The sequence below is a fragment of the Eptesicus fuscus genome, chromosome 11 (assembly GCF_027574615.1).
Source record: "Eptesicus fuscus isolate TK198812 chromosome 11, DD_ASM_mEF_20220401, whole genome shotgun sequence".
Lineage (NCBI taxonomy): Eukaryota > Metazoa > Chordata > Mammalia > Chiroptera > Vespertilionidae > Eptesicus > Eptesicus fuscus.
In genome coordinates, this window is record NC_072483.1 from 42,998,895 (window position 1) to 43,024,081 (window position 25,187).

Sequence of the window (25,187 nt, forward strand, 5' to 3'; positions counted from 1 at the left end):
TTGCATTTGAACACCTGGAATAGAAGGTCTCTATCACAAGTCATTCATCAATTCAGGTTCATTGCCCCAATTGCACCTCCACTCAAATCTGCCCACTAATCCAAAGCCACACCGATTACACCCTATGTTTCTATCACCTTAGATTTCTTTCCTTCTCCCGAGAACACACACAAAAAAATGCACAGATTTCTATGATCTTAATTCCCACCTCCCTGCTGCTTCCAAGTACTGTTTTGATTCACTCCTTCCTGTTGCAGCCAAACTTCTAGAACTCTGCTGTCCCACATGGCAGCCCCGTGGCTACTGAGCACCTGAAACATGACTAGTGTAACTGAGGAGCTTTATTTTCAGCTTTATTTTACTTTATTATTTCTTCAGGAGAACAAATCCACTTTATTTATTTACTTTTCATTAAGTTTAAATCCTTGAGGGGCAGAGCATTACACAGATTCTGTGTCCGATGGCCTTAGCTGGAAGGTTGCTTTGGAATTTGGCACAAACCATGCTACTGTTTCCATGAGCATGAGTTACCTTTCCCCAGGTGACTCTGGTTCTGTTCGGTTTGCCACCAGGAGTCACTGTGCTGTTGTTTTTTTATTTGTACACATAAGCACATCTATTGCCTAGACAGAATTCAGTTTCATTTGGAGTATGAACACCTTCAATTTTAAGAAGAGCTGTGTGCTCCCTCTGGTTTGGGAGGCCCCACTTAGAGCAGCAAAAATGGCCTTGGACCACAGCCTTCCAGACATACTTGTCGTTACAGAAGCCATGTTCCCAGCAGGCCTCCACGGGCTCCAAGGTGGCAGGAAAAGCACGTTATATTTTTAAACTGGTACTTGATTCATTTACTGAATAACATTTAAGTATATTTGAAACTTGGCTTCCAGGAGACTACAGGATCTGAGCAGGACACTATGGACATGACTCATTCACAGGGTGTCCAGGGGTCAGAGCCAACTCAAGGGCATATAAAGCACACATATTCGGAACAACTTGGGTATGTGGAGCTATTTTTCCACTATGAATTTTATGGCACCCAAATACAGAGCAAGTATTTCTAATGAAAATATAGCATCTGAATTGAGATGCACTGCAAGTGTAAAATACACCCTGTATTTTGTAGATTTAATAAAAAATATTAAATATCTACTAGTATACTAGTACTTTTTACATATTAATTACATATTAAATTATACTTTTATATAGTGGGTTAATAACATGTATTTCTGTGATAGGCCGCTCTAGGATGGTCCCCAGTGACCCTCACTTCTTGTGCAATCCCCTTCCTTTGACTGTGGATTGGATTTAGTGACTCATGTCCAGTGAACAGAATGCAGCAAAGGTAATGGGATGTCAGCTCTGAGATTAGGTTCCCCAAAGACTGTGCTATCAGTTTTGGACACCCGCTCACCTACTCTAAGGGAAACCAGCAGCAATGTTATGAAATGGCCTGTGTCCAGCCCACAGCCAGTGAGGACCTAAGGGTGCCAATAGCCATACGAATGAGCTCAGAGGCTGATCCCATCCCAGTAGCAGCATGAGCCCTAGCTGACACCTTGATTGCATCCTCACCTCAACCAGCAAGCTAGCAGAGTTGAGTTCCACATAAACCCTATGCCTCAGTTTCAGCTTCAGGTCCTTGCTATTCTTGCGAGGCTCTAAAGCACCCTCTGCACAGGCCATCACCTGCCCACAGAAGATACCCTCTTTGTAATACAACAGTGAAAACCCTGTTTGGATGCCTCTTCTTCCAATAACCTTTTCTGTTTACACATAGAAGTCCTTCCACTTTAAAATCTTTCAGTATCTTGTTTATGTTTACAGTGGGACACTTGTGCAGATCCTTTTGTTCAGTATCAGCACACTGTGTTGGATGAAGTGGAGCAAATCTAAGGACAAGACACAAGCCTTCCCTCTGGTGCTGACAGTGTGGTGGACAGAATACAGAGGTGGCTGAGTAACTAACACAAGACAGGAAATACAGCACGTTGGGCCCCTTGTGTCTTATGGCATGGCTGGCAATGGATATCACCTTATCTTCCAGAAAAGTTTTTTGAGGCAGATATCATGAATATAATTTTTTGTACTTTTGATTAATACATTACCTTCCCTTTTCACTTCTTTTAGGAACTTAGCAATTATGTAGAGTGAGGTTCAGAGACATAACAGAATTTCTTTGAAACACTATCTATTCCAGGATAGGTTAGCATGAGGATATGAAGCTTTTGTTATGATTTCATTGTCATATACCCAAAAAGACATAAAGTGCTCCCTTATATCTTTTAAGCACATATCTATCCCAATAGAAGAAATTACACAATATGCATATCCCATTTTATAAGAGATGACAGGCTAATAGTTTACATCCAAGCCATTTACATCTAAGCCATTTATATCTAAGCATTTCTAAGCCATATCTTACACACACACACACACACACACACACACACACACACACACACACCGTGCTTTAGTTAATAAATGCATAATTTGGTTTCCACCTTTTTCTTGTGGGTGGGTGTGGAGGGTGGCAGGGAGAGAGCAAAAATTTCCAGTTCACTAGATACATACAGTATTATTTTCCATGGGCAACATTACCGGTAAGATATTCCAGAAAGGCACAAAGTAATAGAAAATATGTATATATTTGCAATTGAAGAGGGGGAAAAATCTACATGCTAATCACCAAGGTTACTGATAGAGTTAAAGGTTAGAAAGGCGTCAGACATCTTGGTTTGCATCTGGGTCTGTACATATTAGTTATTAATCTCTCTGGAAAGATTTCTTCAATCACAAAATTAGATAGTATGTCCTGCTTCACAGGGTTACTGAGGTGAAACGGATAATGTATATTAGTTGTCCAGCCCAGTGGTTCTCACACTTGGCTACACAGTGAATTCACCTGAGGAGTTTCAGGAAATGGTGAGGCCTAGCACCCAGGCCCAGAAATTTGGATTTAATTGCTTGCAGGGATATTTTAAACCTTCCCAACTGATTCTGAAATGCAGACAAACCTGAAAACCACTGGTCTAGCATAATGCCTGATGCATGCTAGGTATTCAATTAGAGTTAATGATACACCTTCATAAGAACTTTATAAACTCTGAAACACTGCCTGAAGGTTGCTACTTACATCAATCAAAGCATATAAATTCAAGAAGGTCTTAGAACCACTAAATATCACAAATCTTAACCCTTTGCACTCGCTTGCTTTTTTCTCGATTCCTTTATTCTACTCGAGATTTAATTTTTTAAATACCCCAGATTTTACAAAGCGCAGCAGTAGAATAAAAAACTGGAGTTTCTTTTCATACAAACTTATTTATTTGGATTTTTTTATATTTCAAATTATTGATACATTCAATAACCGTCACACTCGACATCTGAGTGCAAAAGGTTAAAAGTAGTCCAAAAATTTAGTAATAACATTTCCAAATCCCCATTATATTTTGGCTTTCTTTAATCAAAGAAGAAAATCTCTTATGAAAGTAAGGAAAACATAAATTTCCCTTAATATTTTTCACTGACCTATGTTTTATATACAGAAATATATAAATATATTTTTACATACATATATACACTCAAGGAACACCACACATATTAAGATAGAGTAGGAAAATGTATCTATAAACCTAAGTTAAATTTTAATTTTGCATATCTGCCCTATAAATGTCCCTGTAATTTCAGCTTGTCTCTGGGTTTTCCTAAATATCTTATAGGCAATGTTGATTTTATGCATAGTTAAGAAAGTTAAACATCAACAAAAGGAAATATAAAGAAAGCCTCCGATAGAAACGGTCATATCAAAGGATGAGATAAAAAAAATAATCAAAACAAATGACAAAGTTGAAAAAACAGACTTGAAAGCAAAATAAACAGTGAGTCACAGGACTGTCAACATTTATTGGTCACCCCTGTGTGCTCAGTGCTATAGAAAGAAACTGGGTAGACTGAAAAAATACCTACCATATGAGGTCCTCAGATATCAGTAGCCTAAAAATGAGATGAGTCTGCCTGGCCGGTGTGGCTCAATGGTTGAGCACTGACCTATGAACCAAGCAGTCACGGTTCGATTCCCAGCCAGGACACATGCCGAGGTTGCGGGCTCAATCCCCAATAGGGGGCATGCAGGAGGCAACCTATCAATGATTCTCTCTCATCAGCGATGTTCCTATCTCTTTCTCCCTCTCCCTTCCTCTCTGAAATTAATAAAAATATATTAAAAAGAAAAAGAAATTTTCACCCATAAAGTTAAGTTTTAAAGATCTTAGTTGCAACTAAGGTATCCTTCAATAAGTAAATGAACAAGTAAAATATGGTATATCTAGACAATAGAATATTTTCCAGTGCTAAAAAGGAATGAGCTGTCAAACCATAAAAATAAATAAATAAATAAATAAATAAATGTAAGTGCATCTTACTAAGTGCAAGAAGCCATTCTGGAGTGGCTACATATTATACAGGGTGGGGCAAAATAGGTTTACAGTTGTGAGTACACAAAACACAGAGTATATCCTTGTATTATTTATTAATTATTACATTATTTTCCATATAAACAGTAAACCTATTATTGCCCAACGCTCTCTTATTCCAACTATATAAGATTCTGAAAAAGGCAAAACTTTGGAGACCATAAAATGGTTAGTGGTTGCCAGGAGTTGAGGTGGTGGGGAGAGGGATGAATAGGTGGGACACAGAGAATTTTCAGAGCAGTGAACATACTATAGATGGTACTATAATGATTAATAGATGTCCTTATACATTTGTCCAAACCCACAGCATGCACAACATCAAGAGTGATCCCTACTACATTATGAACTCCGGGTGATTATGATGTATCAATGCAGGTTCACCAACTGTGGCAAAGGTACCCTTCCGGTGGGGGCTATTGATAATGGTGAAGCCTATACATGTGTGGGGCAGAGTATAAGTGGAAAATCTCTGTACCTTCTGCTTAATTTTGCTGTGCAACCAAAACTGCTCTAAATAAATTAAGTTTTTTTTAAAAAAAATAATTGCATTTTTTTTCATTTTTTAAAGCATAGTAGGTTAAAAACTGAAAATCATTACATGTGGGTATTATAATTATTAAAATATATGCACATATTCATAGTAAATAGTGGAAATATATATATCAGCCAAAAAAAGCACACTGGAAAATTAACCAACCATAAAATAAAGGCAGAAGTTGCTTTTAAGTCACGATCTCAATGATCTACTCTCAAATATGTACTTTGGCAAGTATTCAACAGCACTGAGTCATTAGTCTCTGTTAAAGTTTTAAATCTATGTTGGGGAGTGGTGTATGTTTAAGTAAATGACATTTAAGCATAATGTTCATTGCATACTCATAAAGAAAAGTCATTGAAATTAATTTTCCAAACTCATTTTCCTAGCTATAGATGTTGTCAAATACTGGTCTAAAAGAACTACTTGGAAATAGTGCCTCTAGTTTAGAAATGTTAAAACCTAAAGTTGATCACATTGTAAGATATAAACTTATAAAATGTTTAGATCAAAATAGGAAAAAACTTTGGGACCAAGATTTATTAGGCAATTAATTCTTAGATATGAATGACACCAAAGACACAATCTATAAAATATTTTTAAAAGTATTGAAAAACTGGACTTCATCAAGAATTTAAAACTTTTGCTCTTTGAAACAACCCTGTTAAGAGGATGAAAAGATAAGCCACAGACTAGGAGAAAGTATATGTAAGTCACATACACAACAGAGACTTATATCCAGAATATACAGAGAGCCCTCTAAACTGCAAGAAGAAACAAGAATCCAATTATCAAATGAAAGATTTGAATCTTTATCAATGAGAATATAAGAATGGCAAATAGGCACATGAAACGATGTTCAACATCATCATCCATTAGGGAAATCTAAATTAAAGCTATGATGAGAAACCACTACATGCCTAAATTGAAAACAGCTAATAATATCAAATGCAGAGGAGAATGTGGAGCAACTGGACCTCTCGTCTGTGGGTTGTATAATGACAATGCAAAATGGTACAGTCACTTTGGGTAACAGTTTGGCAGTGTAATAGAAAGTTAAACATTCACGTATCTTACGACCCAGCAATCTACTCATGGTTAGTTACACGAGAGAAATAAAAACTTAGGTTCACAGAAAACCTGTACATGAATGTACTCTTCATAACAACCCCAAACGAAACCACCCAGATGTGCTCCTGTGGAAGAATGAAGAAACAAACTGTGGTGCATCCACACAATGGAATATTAGCAACAAGAAGCAATGAAGTCTGAATACACTCAACATCATGGATGATCTCAAGGGCATTATGCTGAGTGAAGATAAAAGCCAGTCTCATTGCAGGTTTAGAGGACTCTGGGCAGGAGGCCTGGTACCCTCAGGTTCATGGTCTTGTTCACATTAACCATCTGTGTCACCTTGACTGGGTCACTTCCCCTCTTTGGACCTCATTGTTATTTTCTTCTATAAAACTAGACCAGTGGTTCTCAGGTTTACTCATGTGAGGGAGCAATCAGAAGTCAATAATCAGAAATACCATATTCTTGTCCTGGCCGGTGCTGCTAAATGGTTGAGCTTTGGTCTGTAAACCAAAGGGTCATGTGTTCCATTCCTGGTCAAGGGCACATACGTAGGTTGCAGGTTCGATCCCTGGCCCCCATCAGGGCATGTGTGGGAGGCAACCAATCAATGTGTCTCTCTCACATAATTGTTTCTCTCTCTCTCTCTCTCCTCCTACCCTCCATCCCTCCTTTTCACTCTCTCTAAAAATCTATGGAAAAATATCCTCTAGTGATAACTAAACAAAAATAAAACAAAACAAAAGCCAGTCTCAAAGGGTGACATACTGTATGATTCTATTTATATAAGAACCCCAAAGTGACAAATCTACAGTCATAGAAAACAGATCACTAGTGGGACTCTTAAGACGTAACACAAGGGAGTCTGTGGTGATGCAAGAGTTTTATATTCCTCCTGGGGTGCTTTCACACCCATCTGCACATGTCGGAAACCTAAAATAATAAAGAATAACAGTAATGAAGAATGCATGTAAAACCTGGTGATATCTGAAAAGGTCAAAGTTAACAATATTTTACCAATGCCACTCCTGGGTTTAGTAATGTATTAGGGTTATCTGAGATATTATTATTGGGGGATGCTTAGGGGAAGGGCACAGGGCAACTCTCTGCACTATTTTTGCAACTTATTCCAAATAAAACTATTTTTCAAATTATAATAAGATATATCTAAATAGTGATTTCCAAAATTTTGATGGGTATTAGAAGCATCTATGGAACTTGTTTCTAATACAGACTTGCATGAGTGCCCCTCCCACGTACCTATTTAAATAGATCTGGATGATATATATTGGGGATCCAGCACATGACAATTTGAGAACCGCTAGACTAAAATAAAGGCAAAGGTATTAGAAAGAAAAAGAATATCCCCATTAATGTGTATTGTTCTATTTAATGACTAATTACTAAGAAGTCCTATTTACAGTCACAGACTATATAACTGAGTAAAGAAGCTGTCATTTATAGACAGTGAAAGATGTGCAAATAAAATCAATTCCTGATCTACTTAAATGCAATACTATTATTCATAACAAAACTTGACATATCAATACAAAAGTAAAAATGCTGATATAACAAAAAACTTATAATATTAAAACAAAGGCTTGTAGGGAAAACATATCCTCAATGAGAAACAAGGGTTACATTTTTAAAATGTATATGAAAGGTCCTTACCTGTGCTTCTATGTAAAATAATTATTGTTGACAAATCACACACACACACACACACACACACACACATACATACAAGCACTTGATTTAAAGATTCTTTTGTTAGGAAAAAAAAAAAACACATTTAAAAGACCAACCTAGACATTATTCCATATACAACACAATAAGAGTTAAAATCCCAAGAGTTTACAAAGACTTCCCTCAATTATTCTCTTAAGAGCCTGTCACAGGAATGGGTAAAAGTGGCACATTTAAAAACCCAGACGCATAGCTTTCACATTTACATTGTGCCTCTGAGCCAAGTGCCTACCATACCTTTTTCACCTTTCCTCAGGGAGGAATGAATCACAGTTTCCCACTGTCTCTCACCAACCTTCTTACTGGGAGAAATGTAGCAACATAACAGAGTAAATCAAGTCTTAGGGCACCATTTCTAAAAGGTTGCTAATCTCTATTTTAATCAGTTGCTACAAATTCTAATGCTAGGTCACTTGCTCTTAGCTCTGTGGAAAAATAAATTCTTTGGGGTAAAAAATTACAATCATTTTCTGATTATTCTCAAATAGTTCAGTGGTTTAATACAGCTTCAAGGGAATCCTTGGTCATAAGCTTAATCCTGCCTGCTAGGGCTATCTAACCTGACCATGCTCCTTTTTATTTTTTTTATTTATTTTTTAAATTGATATCAGAGAGGAAGGGCGAGGGAGAGATAGAAATATCAATGATGAGACAGAATCATTGATCGGCTGCCTCCTGCAAGCCCCACTACTGGGGATGTGCCCTGACAGGGAATCAAACCATGACCTCCTGGTTTATAGGTCGATGCTCAACCACTAAGCCACACAGGCCGGGCCTGACTATGCTCCTTGACTACAGGTAACAATGCCAATCACCAGGTGGCAAAAATGAGCATCAATAAAAGTCCAATGAGTATTTGTGTTTGAAGGAGGACAAATCCTTTCAATGTAAGTACCATCTCCTCTACTATGAATGAAACAATATCCAATACACAGTGTCCCGAGAAAACCTGAAGGGGAACTAGGGAAAGGGTATTACATTATGAGAGTGTAGACTTTTGTTCTAGTACCAACCCAACACACACTGAGTCTCAGCTGTCTCATGTAATTAATATGCTCAATGCACAGTCTATTATACGAGAACAAACTAGCTAGCTTGGTACAAGTATCTGGTCATTTTAAACTGTCTGTCTATACTTATAGAAGTGGCATAAAGCAGGGGTCAGCTACCTATGCTCTGCAGGCCGAATTCAGCCCATCATTCATTTTAAAAATAAAGTTTTATTGGAATGCTGGCACGCTCATTTGTTTACAAACTATCAGTGCATGCTTTCATGCAGCAACAGCAGAGTTAAGCAGTTGTAACACAGACAGTAGTCTAAAGTATAGACTAAACCACATGGTCTAAAGTATTTCCTATATGACCCTTTACAGGAAAAGCTTCCTGATCACTGGCATGAAAGGTCACATCTCTGATGACAAAATAATTACACAATTCAAAACTCCTCCATATTACAAAGAGATGCAGTTTCCACCTTTCAGACTTGGAAAAAAAAAACAACCCAGCGGTTGACAACTTACTCTATGGGTGAGAAGGGGAAAACAAGCACTCTCATACATTGCTGGTGGACAGCCAAAAGGGAGGAATTTTCCCAATGGAGACAAATTTGCTAATATCTGACAAAATGAAATATGCTGTTACCCTGTGGCCCAGTAATACTACTAGGAAGCTATTTCAAAGACACGAACTAAAACTAACAAATGTGTTATTGGTAAAATTATCCCTTGCAGCATTATTTTTAATAACAAAAGACAATAAACAAACCACACTATGGATCAGATCACACGTGTCAGAAATAATACTAATAATTCTCTCAGTAGAATGATAATCTAAGTAGTATTAAGCTATATGGATAGTTCTCCAAAAACCGTCATTTTTATTTTCTGTAGAAATAATCCCTTTTATCTGGGGGAGAAATAACTTGGTACTGTCCCATTTCTATTAATTAATTGCTTTGATGACTATTCTCAATCCCGTAGTATATATAACAATAAAAACGTTTAAAATATATATTTACAAATCTTATTTGTGCCATCAGAACTGAAACATCACAATGGAATTTAAGAACAAACAATACTTATTGACAAAGAGTATTGACAAAGACAAAGATCTCTGTGAAAGAGCTGGCCTTCCTGTTTCCTTAATTATTTATAGGTATTTTTTAATTGCAAGTACATGATAACATAAAAGCAAAGAAATCCCTGTTCATACAGAATGTACTTTTCATACAGCGACAATAATGTTCAAATGGTTTATAGTAAATGTTCACAATTTGGATTAGTGATTAGTTCTGATTAGTGAACAGAAGCTTGCTGAGCACAGGCACCTTAGTGAGAGACAGAGAGAGAGAGAGAGAGAGAGAGAGAGAGAGAGAGAGAGAGAGAGAGAGAGAGAGAGAGAGAGAGGGGAGAGGCAGAGGTGTTCAGATGTTTTCCCTTTATATATTTTTTAAGATTTTTAAATTAATTTTTAGAGAGAGAGGAAGGGAGAGGGAAAGTGAAAGAGAAACATCATCGCTGTGAGAAACACTGACTGACCAACTGCCTCCTGCATGCCCCCTAACAGGGATGGAGCCCACAAACCCAGCGAGTGCCCTAACTGGAATTAAAGCAGCAACTTTTTGGTGCACAGGATGATACCCAAGCAACTGAGCCACACCAGCCAGGGCTCCTATTTATTTCTTAAAAGGGACTGAAGGCGGGTGGGGAATTGGATAAAAGAAGATGAAGAGATTATCCAAAGAACATATATTCATAGCCCCTGGACACAGACAACAGTGAGGTGAAGGCCAGGGGAAGAGGGGCCTGGGGGTTGGGTGGAGGTGGGCAAAGGGCAGGAGGAAATGGGGGACATCTGCAGTAGTGGCAATAAAATTTTTTTTTAAAGAAAAGCAGTCTGGGATAGGGCATTTTATGCATTTGGTGTGAAATGGCAGTTGTTTTTTTACCATTTGACCCTGATTCTCACAAATAAGAACTTGCACAAGTAATAAATTATTTTCAGTCATTAAAAAAAATCTGGTTGTCTATAAGCAATTATAAAAGAAACCAACCAACCATTAGGTTTTCTAACATCTATATCCCATTAAAAGAGTTTTCTCTTCCTCCTAAATCTATCATAGAGCCATTTACCTTTCACAAATATTTTCTCACATAGTTTGACAACTCTCCCAAATAAAGTATTTTATATGTATTCTCTCCCAATCAACAGCAAATAAGAAAGTATTTTATATTCCTGTTTGTGAAAAAGGTCAAATTATAGATGAATTAAAATGAGTTCACTTAATAGAGTAATGTGGAGTTAAAGGTAATGCTATGTGGGAAAGAACACTGAACCAGAAAGTGAAGAAACATGAGTCTTCCCACCCACACGCTCACACAACAAGCATTTATTAAGCACCCACACTTGCTTTGGGTACAGCAATAAATAGGACAGTTCCTGTACTCAAAAAATTACTACTTATTATTATACAATTTAACTATACATAAGAAGCCCCAAATAAACCTTCCCCCCCCCCCTTTCTGTTTAGTTTGATCTATCAATGAGCACTGGTAAAGCACCCATAACATCAATAGTATAATTTATTATGTTACAAAGGGCAAGAAGCCATGTATGCCTTAGAGTTATTATAACAACCTGTGAATTGCTCTATCTGTATGTCACAGTATAAAGAAGGCAGGGGTGGAAGGGAGAAGGAGGGGGTAAGAGATCAACCAAAAAGGACCTGTATGCATGCATATAAGCATAACCCCTGGACACAGACAGTAAGGGGGTTAGGGCCTGTGCTGTGGGGCAGGAGCAGGCGGGGAGAGGTCAATGGGGGGGAAAAGAGGCCTATATAATACTTTCAACAATAAAGAATTAAAAAAAAAAAAAAAGAACAAATTCCCAAGGGGATAATTAACTTGTCTTTAGTCATAGTAAACTGCAGATAGAGGTTTTAAAGCCGGGGTAGTTCATTTCCTTTCTCCCATATTGAATTGCCAGCACCGATGAAACAACAATCGAGATCTTAAAATTCTATTTGGAGAGACAGATTGATACCATTTGTTTTTATTTTCCTTGAAACAACAGCTAAAAGAAGTAGTGACTCACCAGAAAAAAAAAAAAAAAAAGAAAAGAAAGAAGGAAACATTAGAATGTGTATGCTAAAGACTAATTCATCAGAGTCATGCTTTCATGATCTATGAGACTATACTTAGTCTTTTCAAACAAAGAAAATCACCCATACTCTAAAAAGTAAATTATGTGTTGCCGAAACCGGTTTGGCTCAGTGGATAGAGCGTCGGCCTGCGGACTGAGGGGTCCCAGGTTCGATTCCGGTCAAGGGCATGTACCTTGGTTGCGGGCACATCTCCGGTGGGGGGTGTGCAGGAGGCAGCTGGTCGATGTTTCTCTCTCATCGATGTTTCTAGCTCTCTATCCCTCTCCCTTCCTCCCTGTAAAAAATCAGTAAAATATATTATAAAAAAAAAAAGTAAATTATGTGTTATCTGCCTGGTTTAGACAACCTAAAATATTATTCCCAACTATCTTTTTTTTTTTTTTTTCAGTTTCACAGAAAGGTAGCTTATTTAGTGTACAAATACTGTAAAATCCACGGCAGTTCTTCCTCCCAAGAAACAGCAGACGGAAATGACAAAGAAATATACAGTAGTCTCATTTATGCAAACTTTCCCTGAGGAAATAGGTGGATCTACAAACAAAGGCATACATACATGCCAAGTACCCGTGGCCATGCAGCACAAAGTCTTAGCAGATATTTTGTTCAAAAATAGCTCTTAGAATATCAAAGCCATTACAACAACTTTTTTAGCACAAGAATTCTGGCACAATAGGTGTGGTCCTGTTATTCTGAATGCCAAGAAAAAGGAGCTAAAATAATTACTGACACATGCACTTTTTGATCCTAAAATAAAAACCAATCGGAGAATTTAGTGCAATAGTCTCACAAAAAGATCATTGTATTCTACTTTTTGTCCCCACAGTTTCATAAACATCATTCACAGGTCATTCTTACTTTATTTTCTTAATCTCCACTTTTCTTGAGGAAAACTGGAAAGATAAAAACTAGAAAATATAAAGAATTTTATTTATATTTTATCTTAAAAGCAAAACTAATTTTTTATTCTAACCATTTCTTTTTGACCAACAACCTAACTTTTCTCTAATTCACTGTGAAAGTTCAAAAATCACCTTTATGTGATTCCATAAGATCAATTATCAAAATCAAACAAAAAACCCAAATGTAACTAGTCATCAAGTTAATATTGCATCCATTTTTTGTTGTTGTTTAAACAAATTTTTGTTTTCTAGTTTCTCTTTTGAAAAAACAAAAAGAACTTAGCTACATTTATTAAAAAAAAAAAGTAAAAACCTTTGGCAAACAAGTTACCCCAATAATCACTGATTAGAACCTTCAGTGGACTATCCATACAACTTAAGAGTTCTGTGACATAATTGACAATAGGCTGAACTTAAAAAAAAAAAAAAAAAAAGGGGGTGGGGTTGTGGTCAGTGCTGGCCAGCACTGTGGGATGGCTGAAACAGTATGGTTTAGAAAGAATGAGTTTCTAGTTGTACATCTCCATATATATGGTTTATGAGCTAAATACCACATTTATCTCTGTATAAATAACTGTGATGACAATGGTGGAGTGATAGAAAGGCTTCCAAATACTCCATTTAAAGTCATAGCTACATAATGCCAAGATTCTGTAGAAAACACTCATCCACATTTAATTCTAAAGATTAATGCAGAGACAGATTGATACCATTTGGTATTATTTTATTTGAAAACATAAAATATTATTTTCTGTGTCAAACATGAAAGTGGAATATAATTATACTCTTAATGTTGAATGTATAACAGATTAAAGTTACTCTATTACTCACCTTCATTTTTTCCTTATTCCATCTGCTTTAGTAATTTGTTTTCTAAAGAACATAAGCTTAGTAAGAGTAAACAAGACACCCCAGAGAGACATTCTCCTCTTTTTTATTAATAACATCATTAAATCTGCCTATTTATAGTCTCAACTATCTGACCTCATGACCTACATGGGTAAATGGATTTATTTCATTTTTAATCCTCAGTGTGTGCTTAGTAGCAACAACTAACCAGGGACAAATAATAACTTGATATATATCTTTTTTATCATTAAAATAAAATATGGTGAAATTGTATTTTCTGCTGTTATAATTTATGTGTACCTTAAATGTCACAAGGTTTCTTTGTGAGTTAAATTTGAAACACAACTCATGAATTTATTTCTATGAATAAACTAAATTTGAATCATGCAAGTCAGATTTCTACAAGGTATTTAGAACACTGCCCTTCTTAAAAAAATATAACCACTCTGATTTTATTGAACTATTTTCCAAGTTTTGGATACATTTTATAATAGCAAGCTGATTTATAATTTGAACACTTAAGAATCTTTTCTAGGTACAAACAAATATTAATTCTCCATTCCTTCAGGTTTTTATAAACTCATTACTTCTAAAAAGACTTCTTTAAGTATTAAACAGTTATAAGAAATATTTTCATGCACTGTTGGTTGGAAGGTAAATTAATACATCAACTATAGAAAATAATATACTAGTAGAAGTTCCTCAAAAATTAAAAATAGAACTACCATATGATCCAGGAGTTCTGAGTATATAGCCAAAGGAAATGAAAAAGGATATTAAAGAGATATTTGCATTACATGTTCATTGCAGCATTATTCACAGTATCCAAGATATGGAAACAACCTAAGTGTCCAAAAATGAATTAATGAATAACAAAGATCTGTTATATCTGAATGGTATTTGTATTAGTATTCGAACTGGTATTAGTATGACTATGGAATATATATGGATCACACACACACACACACATACACACAATGAAACATTATTCAGCCATGAGAAAGAGGGCAATCCTGCCATATGTGACAATATGGATGAACCTTGAGGGCATTTTACTGAGTGAAATAATACTGTATGATATCACTTATATGTGAAATCTAAAAAAGCTGAACACAGAGAGTAGAATGGTGGTTACCAGGGGCTAAAGAGTGGGGGAAATGGGAGATGTTGGTCAAAGAGTATAGACTTTCAGTTATAAGATGAATAAGTTCTGGTGGATCTAATTACAGCAGGTGATTATAGTAAGTATACTGTATTATATACCTGACAGATATTAAGGGAACAGATCTTAAATATTCTCACCATAGAACAAGAAATGGTAATTATGTGATGTGGTGCAGGTGTTAGCTAAAGCTATAGTAGTAATCATTTTGCAATACCTAAGTGCATCAAATCAACATATTTTATACCTTAAACTTACAAAATGTTATATGTCATTTTGCAATAAAGCAGGAGAAATATACTTTCTACCACAGACAATGTGAGCTCACATTTTTCTTCACTTCATCATTTCTTTTAAGTCACCAAACTGCCAATGAGTTTCAATTAAAGGGACCATTTTTATTATCCACAGACAATCTCCCCCCAAATTTTAGCATACACAAAAAGACTCATTTTCGCATGTCATCTAAGATTACATAATGCCAGGCATCTACATACTGGATGAGGTTAGTATGGTCATTAAAAAAGAGAATGAAGTTGTAGTGCACACATTTTTACAAAAGAAGTACAGTACTATAAACAAAATGATGAGTCAGGTTATGCTGTTTGGTTAGTTAAGTAAGCAAAGTCATATGTAATCAAGTACCAGCCAAGCCAGAATTTCCACTAGCAACTTTCTATTATGATTCATGCTGACAGTTAATATTACACTCAGCAGATTTTGGATACTTTCTTCATTCACTATCAGAAATCAGTAAATGGAGATTCAGAGGTAGTAAGTTACTTAACAGAGAAATTCAAACTAGAATTAATCATTTTTATCCCTAGGATTGTGCTCTTTCCCCATATATCATTCTGGCATAGGGCCTCTCTATATTAACACACTTTAGGTTGTGAGTGAAAATCGCATTTAGTCAAATTTATCTGAATTAAACAAACAAACAAACAAAAACCAGCCCTTAACATACACTTTTAGAGAATGATTAGTACTTGGTAAAAGTGAAAGCCCTAGATAAATGTACTTATTATATAGTTTATTAAAATGTTCATGATAATCTGAAAGGAATTTCACCATGTCTTAAAACTAAAGAGCAGTAATTAATTGTATATACACACAGTGTTTAATAGATTAAGTATTATTTAATTTTTCTTCTCTAACAGAACACATTACATCATTGCACATATATTTAATGTGTCAAAGGAAAAAAATTTATGTAATTGTCAATCCAAAATATCAATTCACAAAATTTAAGTTCAACTTCTTCTATAAAAATTTGGACTGAAAGAGTCCTCAAACATATTAAATGTTTAAGAGTAATAATAGTTCATAAGAAAATATTAGACTATTATAAAAAGCCGATGATTAGAAAATGTTAGATTATTTTAAGTTGATAAATCATATATACTTACGATTCTTTTAAAGAGTCTCTCTAAAATGGTACCACTCCATTGGCTATTCACTCTTAGAGAATGCTAAACCAACTGTCCTGTTCTGTTACTAACTCTACTGCTTATCATGTGTTAAGTGCCAGGCACGTCCTACCTCAGGCAAACACGTAAAGGAAAGAATTCACAGGTCTTACAAAATCATCCCAAGAATGATCAAGTAACACCTTCATTGGTCATTTTTCTGAAGAGAATGTGTTTTATACAGTTTTTTAAAAGTAGCTCCTAAAATATTAGAGAATTCAATGTTGTTGTTTTTATCTCCTTCATAAAGTTAGAAATGCTTGCATATTAGATAATTTAGTTAATCATTAGATGCTAGTGTTAAGCAAAACATCTGTATACTATCAACATAAAATCTTAATATTTCTAGGATGATAGTTTGAAGAAAGGTAGGTATGTAAAAATAAAATTCAGAAAAAAGATCAGGCATTTAATTTTTGTTAAAACTAAAAGGAAACAGGTAAATCCCCAGCAGATACCCTAAAACTTCTCTTTAAAAGGTGTCTATAACCCGTCGGGTGTGGCTCAGCAGTTGAGCATCCACCTATGAACCTGGAGGTTACGGTTGGCTCCATTCCTGGTCAGGGCATATGCCTGGGTTGCAGGCTGGATCCCCAGAAGGGGGGCATGTAGGAGGCAGCCAATCAATGATTCTCTCTCATCATTAATGTTTTTATCTTTCTTTCCCTCTCCCTTCCTCTCTGACATCAATAAAAGTATTAAAATAAAATAAAATAAAAGTTGTCTATCGTTTCCATCTCTACTTCCTGACCTCATATCCTGACCTAATATCTGCTCACAAGTCCACTCCCTTCTGGCTGCCACCCCCTAAGCCCACTGAGACTGTCCTAAATTTTTATTATCACCAGTGATCCTCATGTCCCTCTGGATATTGAAAAACAGACCTCTTTGTTATCTCACTCGATTTCTTAGCAGTACTCTAAGCATCTGATACTGACAATCCTGAAATATTTTCCTGGAAACAAACTCCTGCATGCAATACATTCCAGTTTTCCAAGGGAGTCCCAATTGCCTCTGTTGTCCCTGCTTTAGCATTTAAAATCCAAATCCCACCACACTTTCATTTTACATTCAAAAGTGTCCCAGGTTGCATATCAATGATATAGTCACCCTACCTGGGGGATTAGTGCCCATCTTGTTTACATCTCCTCTTTGCTATCTATTAGGCATCTCAAACTTGACAATCCCACAAGTGAGATCTTTATCTCACTTCCCTTAGCCTTACTCATCTCAAAAAGTAGCCTCCCAAAGGCCAAAAATCTAAAAATTAACTTCAATTCTTCTTTCCCCCACTACCCACCTTCACTCCAAAATAGATGGTGAATCTATAAACTTAGTCTCCACTACAACCATGCCAGGTCAACCCACCACCCCTCCCACCTACACCCCCATCACAGTCTCCCTGCCTCTGCGCTCATGCTACAATCCAATCTCTTCCCAACACCTCCACGGTGATCATTTTAAAATCTAAACTCTAGCAATTCATTCCCTATTTCAATCTTTCAAAGGCTTCCTACAGGTCTAAGAGGAAATCCCAAAGCCTCAGACTGATGAATAAAAACCAGCTTGGCCTCACCTGTCCCTCAGGCTCCTTTCTTCAGCCCATGGGGCTACAGCAACATATTATCCATAAGCCTTCCCAGTCTTAAGGGTTTTGTCTTTGCTCATCCCTACACCTGGAATTCTTCCATCTCAGTTTAAGTGTTACCTTCTCATAAAGGCTGTCAGGGATCTTGTCTAAAGAAGCAAACAAGTTGCCATCACATCACCCCATCTTAATTCTCTTCAAAGCATTTAGCACTGTTATTTTTCTTTTATTTACTTTGTTTGTCTGGTTCCCAGACCCTGCCTCTCCTCAGAATATAAATTCTGAGCAGAGCTACATTGATGGCCTTTTCACAGGAGGATCCTCACAGACACTCAGGCCCAGGCAGGGCTGTCTATCAGAGCAGGAGGGTCCACTGCCAGGCCCTCTACACAAGCATGTCGAATTCTCGACCTGCGGGCCGCATGCCTTGTTTATTTGGCCCATGTTAGCCTTTGAGTTTGACATGCTTGCTCTACAGCAAGGCCCCTCAGCTCCTACAGCAAAGACCAGAGATCAGCGTTCCTTCCCAAGTCAATGCCCTGATAATTCAGTGGAGGAGGACAGAAGAATGAAGGTGACTGAGCTCTACTCGTGGAGATGAAATATTGAAGCAAGAGTAAGAGATTGAAAGAAGGAAATATGGGTTAAGCCTCCATCTGTCCATCTGTAGTAATTTCTCATGCTGCACGCAGGCCTGAAACGAGGCCTGCTGAGAGCAACGTTTGCCTCATGCACTTATGATATTTTAAAAGATAAAATATATAATTACTTTTGCAGTTTAGATAAGTAATTATAGCATCACTCCCCTAGCCTACAATATAAGCAAAAAATGACTTTTGCTAAATGGGAGGTAGTCCAGCTGACCACCTGGACTGATTCTCAGCTTAGCCGTTGACGGGCTGAGTGATCTAGGGAAGGTCCTTACCCACACTCTATCTCAGACCCTCATCTGTGAAATGAGGTAGCCATGATGTGTACTCAAGGGTTCACTGTGAAACTTTAATAAGATAATATAGAAAAAGTCCCCGGCACAGTGCTGCCATGTAGAAATATCTAGCACTGATTGAATATTCTAATAGCCCAAAAGAGAAAATAAGCAGGGCTTGGTAGTAAACATTTTTTGGAAGTGAAATTAATTCTATGTAATCTCCCCTTCTAAATAAAAAGATGTCAGTTAAAGAATTTAAATAAGTTGTTAGTCAACTTAAATTTAAAAATATACACTTTTTTTTTAAGACTTCAAAATGAGTCACATGGGAAACGAGACTTTTCATGAGGCCTTTTTATGGTGTGGCTTCCTCTTATTTTAAAAAAATATTTATTGATTTTAGAGAGAGGGGGAGAGGAAAGGGAAGAAGGAGAGAGAGAGATAAAGAGAGAGAGAAGAGAGAAACATTGATTTGTTGTTCCACTTATTTATGCATTCATTGGTTGATTCTTGTACATGCTATGACCGGGAATCGAACCCACAACCCTGGTGTATCAGGACAATGCTCTAACCAACCAAGCTACTTGGCCAGGGCTAGAGTGGCGTCCTCTTAGAAAATAATGAATAAGTAAATCTTAATTGAAGCGCTAAATATTATTTTCCTTAGCTCCCATGATATAAAGACATATACATTATCACCACATAGTATGGACAAGAGCCACCATACTCTTTTATCTTTAGCAAGCACTCCACTTTTGTGTATTTTCAGCTTTGTGCCTTATTTAGAAACCCAGTGATGTTTGCCCTGGGTGGAGCTGCCAGTGTCACTGCCGGGCAAGGTGGAAATCCAAAAGGCAAAGTAAGCAACAGACACAGTGGAGATGCTGTGTTTTCATGAAGACACGCTGTCGCCTTGTGAGGTCTCTGGGCCAGGAGTAAATATCATTCTCAGTCAATAACTTGCTTTTCCACTTAGTCAAACTCTAGAACACACAGGCTTTAAGAATACCTTGCCTGTGATGTGCATATTTTTCCCTGGCTGTTTCCTTCATCTTGGGAGAATTCTAAATACACACACACACCCCTCCAGAATTTCACCCCAGCAATGAGTAATCTTTCCCTCTGCAATATTCCGGATTTCATAATGTTGCCTTTAAATTATTTAAGAGATTTTCATCACTTTAAAATCAAAAGCACAAAAAATAAGATTCAACACCATATACGTAGATCACAATGAATGCCACATTGGAACACTCTGATCCCCTGTCCTATATTCTCTAAGCACCCGAGGCCATTCACAGGTAACTGGAGTGCAAAAGCTCTACATGATACTTGTTAGCATTTCTCTCTTTCTCTTTCAACATGGTGGATTTCTTTAGGGCAATGGCATTTTTCAATTCCATTGGTACTAGTAGAGTCAATAAATGATTTTTAAAATGAGGACTATAAAGAGTAGATATAAAAGGGTATTCGGACACTCACAAGAATACTTCTAGAGAATCCCACAAATTAATTGAAGTAGTCAATGATATAAAGAGTGGGTGTTTTTTGTTGTTGTTGTTTTTATTTATTTGTGTTTTGGTTTTTATTTTTAAGCAAAATAAAACAATAGTCAAAGCTCTTCATGATGAGTCAGGGAGAGGGTCACAGCTTCCTTCAGGGGTTAGCACGAAAAGTTACACCAAACACTTTCATGTGAACCACAAGCTCCCAAAGTGAGAGAGAATGTAACTGCTGGTAGTTGCTATGGTAGCAAAAATAAACCTTATACAGATATCACAGGCATCATTTAACTATTCTTTCTATTTGCTGGAGGGTGGGGGTGTTCAATGGTGTTTGAGCCTAAGAAAGGGAAAAGAGCATCTAAAGCTTATTCTCCAGAAGAAAATAGGAATTCAAAACATGGGCATAGCTGAGGCCTTTGATTAAAAAAATAGAGGAAATCTTCACGTCCTCTCAAAAAAAAAAGGGTGGGGATGGATTTTTATACCAGATAGGTATAAGACAGGCAGCTAAAGGTGGTAAAGGACTGAAATGAGTCCCTTTGACTGCCATATTCGATAGGGTATTCTACACACACAAAGGGCAAGGAGCCATGCTAGATAGTACAGGAAATGTATTAAAATATTCAGTCCTGCCATAAACACACGCAAAATAACGTGGTTATAAAGCATCTTAAAAGCCATGCCAAGTGAAACAGAGTATATGTCTGGGCAGAACTATGAAGAAAAACATCCTGGAGGAGGTGAAGGTTGACATGGTCTTATGGGACATGTAGATGTTGAGATGGACTAAGGAAGCATTTCTGGGAGACTGGATGCATGTACCAGATGTATGTCTGAGCAGGGGCAGGTGTATATGCGGCTTGGAGAATAAGCAGCAGCTTAGTTTATTGAGTGGTTTAGGAGGAATGGCTCAGGCAATAGCCAGTGATAACGCTAAAGAGATATACTAGAGAGAACTTGAGTGAAGAGTATTTTGCAACCCCAGTCCTCTCAGGTCCACAATCCATAATCACTGCCCAAAGTAGCTTGTCACTGGCCCAGGTTCTTTCTCATCAACCCTACCCATTCCCCTTCTATTGTACTGTGGAACTGCTAATTACCAAGAAGCTTATGTACAGGGTGGGGCAAAAGTAGGCTTACAGTTGTTCATATGGAAGATAATACAATATTTAATAAATAATAATACAAGAATAAACTCTCTGTTTCACGTACTCACAAGTGTAAACCTACTTTCCCCCAACCATGTAGTAGTATATTGCCTTCTCCTCAAGTATACCATCTCCATCATAAACTTCCCAAATGAAGTCTGTTCAGTCTCCCTTTGCCTCTACACATCAGGAAGGGAGCAATGTCAGCATTTCCCTGCATCCTTTCGGCACCTTCCACACTAACATATTATTCTAGTCCGTTAACCACCATACCTTTTCCTCCAAAGGCCTCGCCATCTAGGTATAGTGCACTTTATCCATGTTAATTACTTAATTCCAATTCACTTTCTATAAACATTGAGGAATTTGACATCTGGCCATCAGTAAAGTTACTCTTCCTTACAGCTGTAAATTTCAGTGCCCATATTGATGGTCCATCCTACCTGGCATGGTCCCTTAACCTGTCCTCCACCACCAGAGGACCTTGTCATTGCCTGAAACATCGCCATATGAGAAAGATAAAACTTTAATACCCTATTCTCTGATTATAACTACTTATACCTTTTTAACACTCCTGCATCCCCTGCTCTGTGCATTTGACTTCTCAAATAAACACCCTCGCCTCATTTATTTGCCATCCACCATAGACTACTTGGGGGACCACCTAAGCTACACTTTCACCTCCAGTCTCAATTACTTTGCATTGCTGATCTTCCAGCTTATATGGCTAATAAACCTACCAACATGGAATTACTATAATATAACCTTCTCTACTCCTACATAAGGCTTCTTAAGAAAGTAAACCTTGCAAAATTGTTCCATTTTTATTTTGGACTGACTTCTCTTATGATTTAGTTTTCTAAATTTCTGTAACCAACCCTGAAGTAAATTATTAGAATTTGAAAATGTGAGACCTTTATATTGAATAAAATTATCAGCCACTACAACAGACTTTTGCCAGTTGCTTCCAATATCCATCTCACATTTCTTGTATAGTTTAGCAGACCTGGTCACTAGATGAGATCAACTCCCATAAGCTAGCTATGTAAGTGGACCTTATTGGCCTAAAACAAGTAGCAAAATCTCCCAACCTTATTACTGTGATTGGCAATAACTCAAGCTCAAAACAATTAGAGGCTGGCATGACTCTGGCCATAGGAATTGCTATGGAGATTGGCATAAAGCTGGTGCAGAGTGAAGCCCAGGAGTCTCTTTGACAATCAGGGGGAGAGAGACTTTCCTCTCCAAGAAAGATTGGTTTGCAGATGTGACATTTGGAATCCTGCATCCCTTGTGCTGTCATGCATCAGAAAGCCTAGGTTCAAACCCAACTTTGCACTTTCTTCTTTTTCTTTTAAATCTAGAAAAAGGTAATAACAATAGCTTCCATGGGAGTTATAAACATTACATGACATACATGCAAATAATCTGCCATCAGGTTATCCAGGCCCACTTTCTCCTTCCAGTTAGCTGGAGAATTGAAATGGTATCATTTAGGCTGATTTAGTTTTATGATTGGTGGCATGTTGAGCAAAAGTTTGTCTAGGGATATGAATAAGCTTAAAATTGAACCAGTTATTAAAGACAGTTAAAATGACTAACCCCGAGTTTAGATAGTACAGAAAAATAAGTACATGAAAAGTCAGATAACTAGAAAAATTATAAGTGTTCAAGAGATATAGAGAGCAGAACAGGTTTAGTAGGAAAGGGAGGAAGATAAGAATCTGTGGTGTGAATGGCATTTCTGAATGTACCATTTCAGAGGTCTGCTAATTTCAGTTAGTACAGCAGACGGGTTTTGGTGGTGTGTGTGTGTGTGTGTGTGTGTGTGTGTGTGTGTGTGTGTGTGTGTGTTTAAAATAAACAATATGAACAGTAAAATAAGAGACTGGATGAGTCAAGTACCCCATATTAATCGAGATCATGATGACAGGTTAGAGAAGACAGAAACAAATGATGGAGGATGGGCAGCTGTAAAGGTAGTAGAGAGTAGCCAGATGGTATCAGTCTCCAAGGCAGTGAGAGTTCCTGGCTGTTTATGTCCTCTCTTGCAAGAATATAGAATACCACAAAGCAAAAATGGGGCAGAGGGGAAAGCCAATATTAATATCACCTCGGTACTCAGGAGAATGGATATCTTCCAAAGGAAATTTATGTTTTTTTTTTTTTTTAATATATTTTATTGATTTTTTACAGAGAGGAAAGGAGAGGGATAGAGAGCTAGAAATATCGATGAGAGAGAATCATCGACCAGCTGCCTCCTGCACACCCCCTACCAGGGATGTGCCCGCAGCCAATGTACATGCCCTTGACCGGAATCGAACCTGGGACCTTTCAGTCCACAGACCGACGCTCTATCCATTGAGCCAAACCGGTTTCGGCGAAATTTATGTTTTTGAAGAACAAGAACAATGAGGAACAGAGGGAGGTATGAAGTGAAAGTTATATTTGTCATAGAGGTTCAGAAGATACAGCCCCATGCATAGCTAATCCTTTAATTCTCAAAAGTCTATATTTTTATCAGTGTTATTTCTATTCAGATTTCTATTTCATTACTACCTAAATATCTACCTGAAAACCTGTAATCAGCAAGCCTCTTTCTTATTTCAAAATCTAGATTGTAATTGTAGATATTCTCTCTGCAAATACCCCTTTTATAGAACATTTTCAAAAGTAAGTAATAATTGAATGCAACTGGATAATTTATCTGCTAAGATTACTATTTACTACCCTGCCCTTAAATTGATGGATTTTTACACCATTTGAGCTGATTATATAACTAAATACTTCCAAAACAGCAAGCTGGGTGTTTTTTAGCTTACCTGTTGCTTTTCTCCTTATATGTAAATGCATTTAGAGGAAACAGATTAAGGAGGTAAAAATATAAATATCAAGATAAAATTATGAAATACAAATACTCTGTAATTAAACACAAAGAGATATCTTATTCATTTTTCCCCTTAACTTATAAACTGGTATCTTATATTTGCTCACTAAATATAAAAGCTTTTAAGAAGATAAGAAAGACATGAAAAAAAAATACACAAGGAACTGCAGAAAAGCAAACATCTTCTATATATATAAAAGCCTAAGCAACCGAATGACCCATCTACAGGTCACTCTGACGCGCACTGACCACCAGAGGACAGACACTCAACACACAGGATTGGGCTCCCTCCTGTCTGGATCGGGCCTGTGGGGATTGGGCTCTCTCCTGTCTGGATTGGGCCTGCAGGGAGAGATTGGGTCGAAACTGGCTATCTGACATCCCCCGAGGGGTCCCGGATTGTGAGAGGGCGCAGGTCAGGCTGAGGGACCCCACCAGTGCACGAATACATGCACCAGGCCCCTAGGGGTTTACATAATATAGCATCAATTGATCAATGTGAAAAAGTGCTTTGGCGGAACTCTCCTTCTCTCTAGAAACCAATTAAACTTTTCACAAGTTTAGGTACCTGACCTAAAAAAAAAAGTCAAAAGATAAAACTTTAACTTTAAAAATTACTTCCTTCCAACACTTCCACATAACGTGAACTATTGTTTTATATTATCCAAAAGGAAGCCCCATCAAAAGTCCCAGGAAAACCCATATCTTAATTACTCTCACTTCAGAAAAAATGTATATAACATATATGTATAAA

At 37.1% G+C, this 25,187-nt stretch overlaps 1 protein-coding gene and 1 pseudogene across 1 annotated transcript in view; both read right to left on the bottom strand.

Moving 5' to 3' along the window:
• COBLL1 (cordon-bleu WH2 repeat protein like 1) overlaps positions 1 to 25,187 on the bottom strand; it is a 152,331-nt gene that overhangs the window by 72,564 nt on the left and 54,580 nt on the right. The window lies entirely within an intron of this gene.
• Positions 418 to 779, bottom strand: LOC129150810 (60S ribosomal protein L35a-like; annotated as a pseudogene).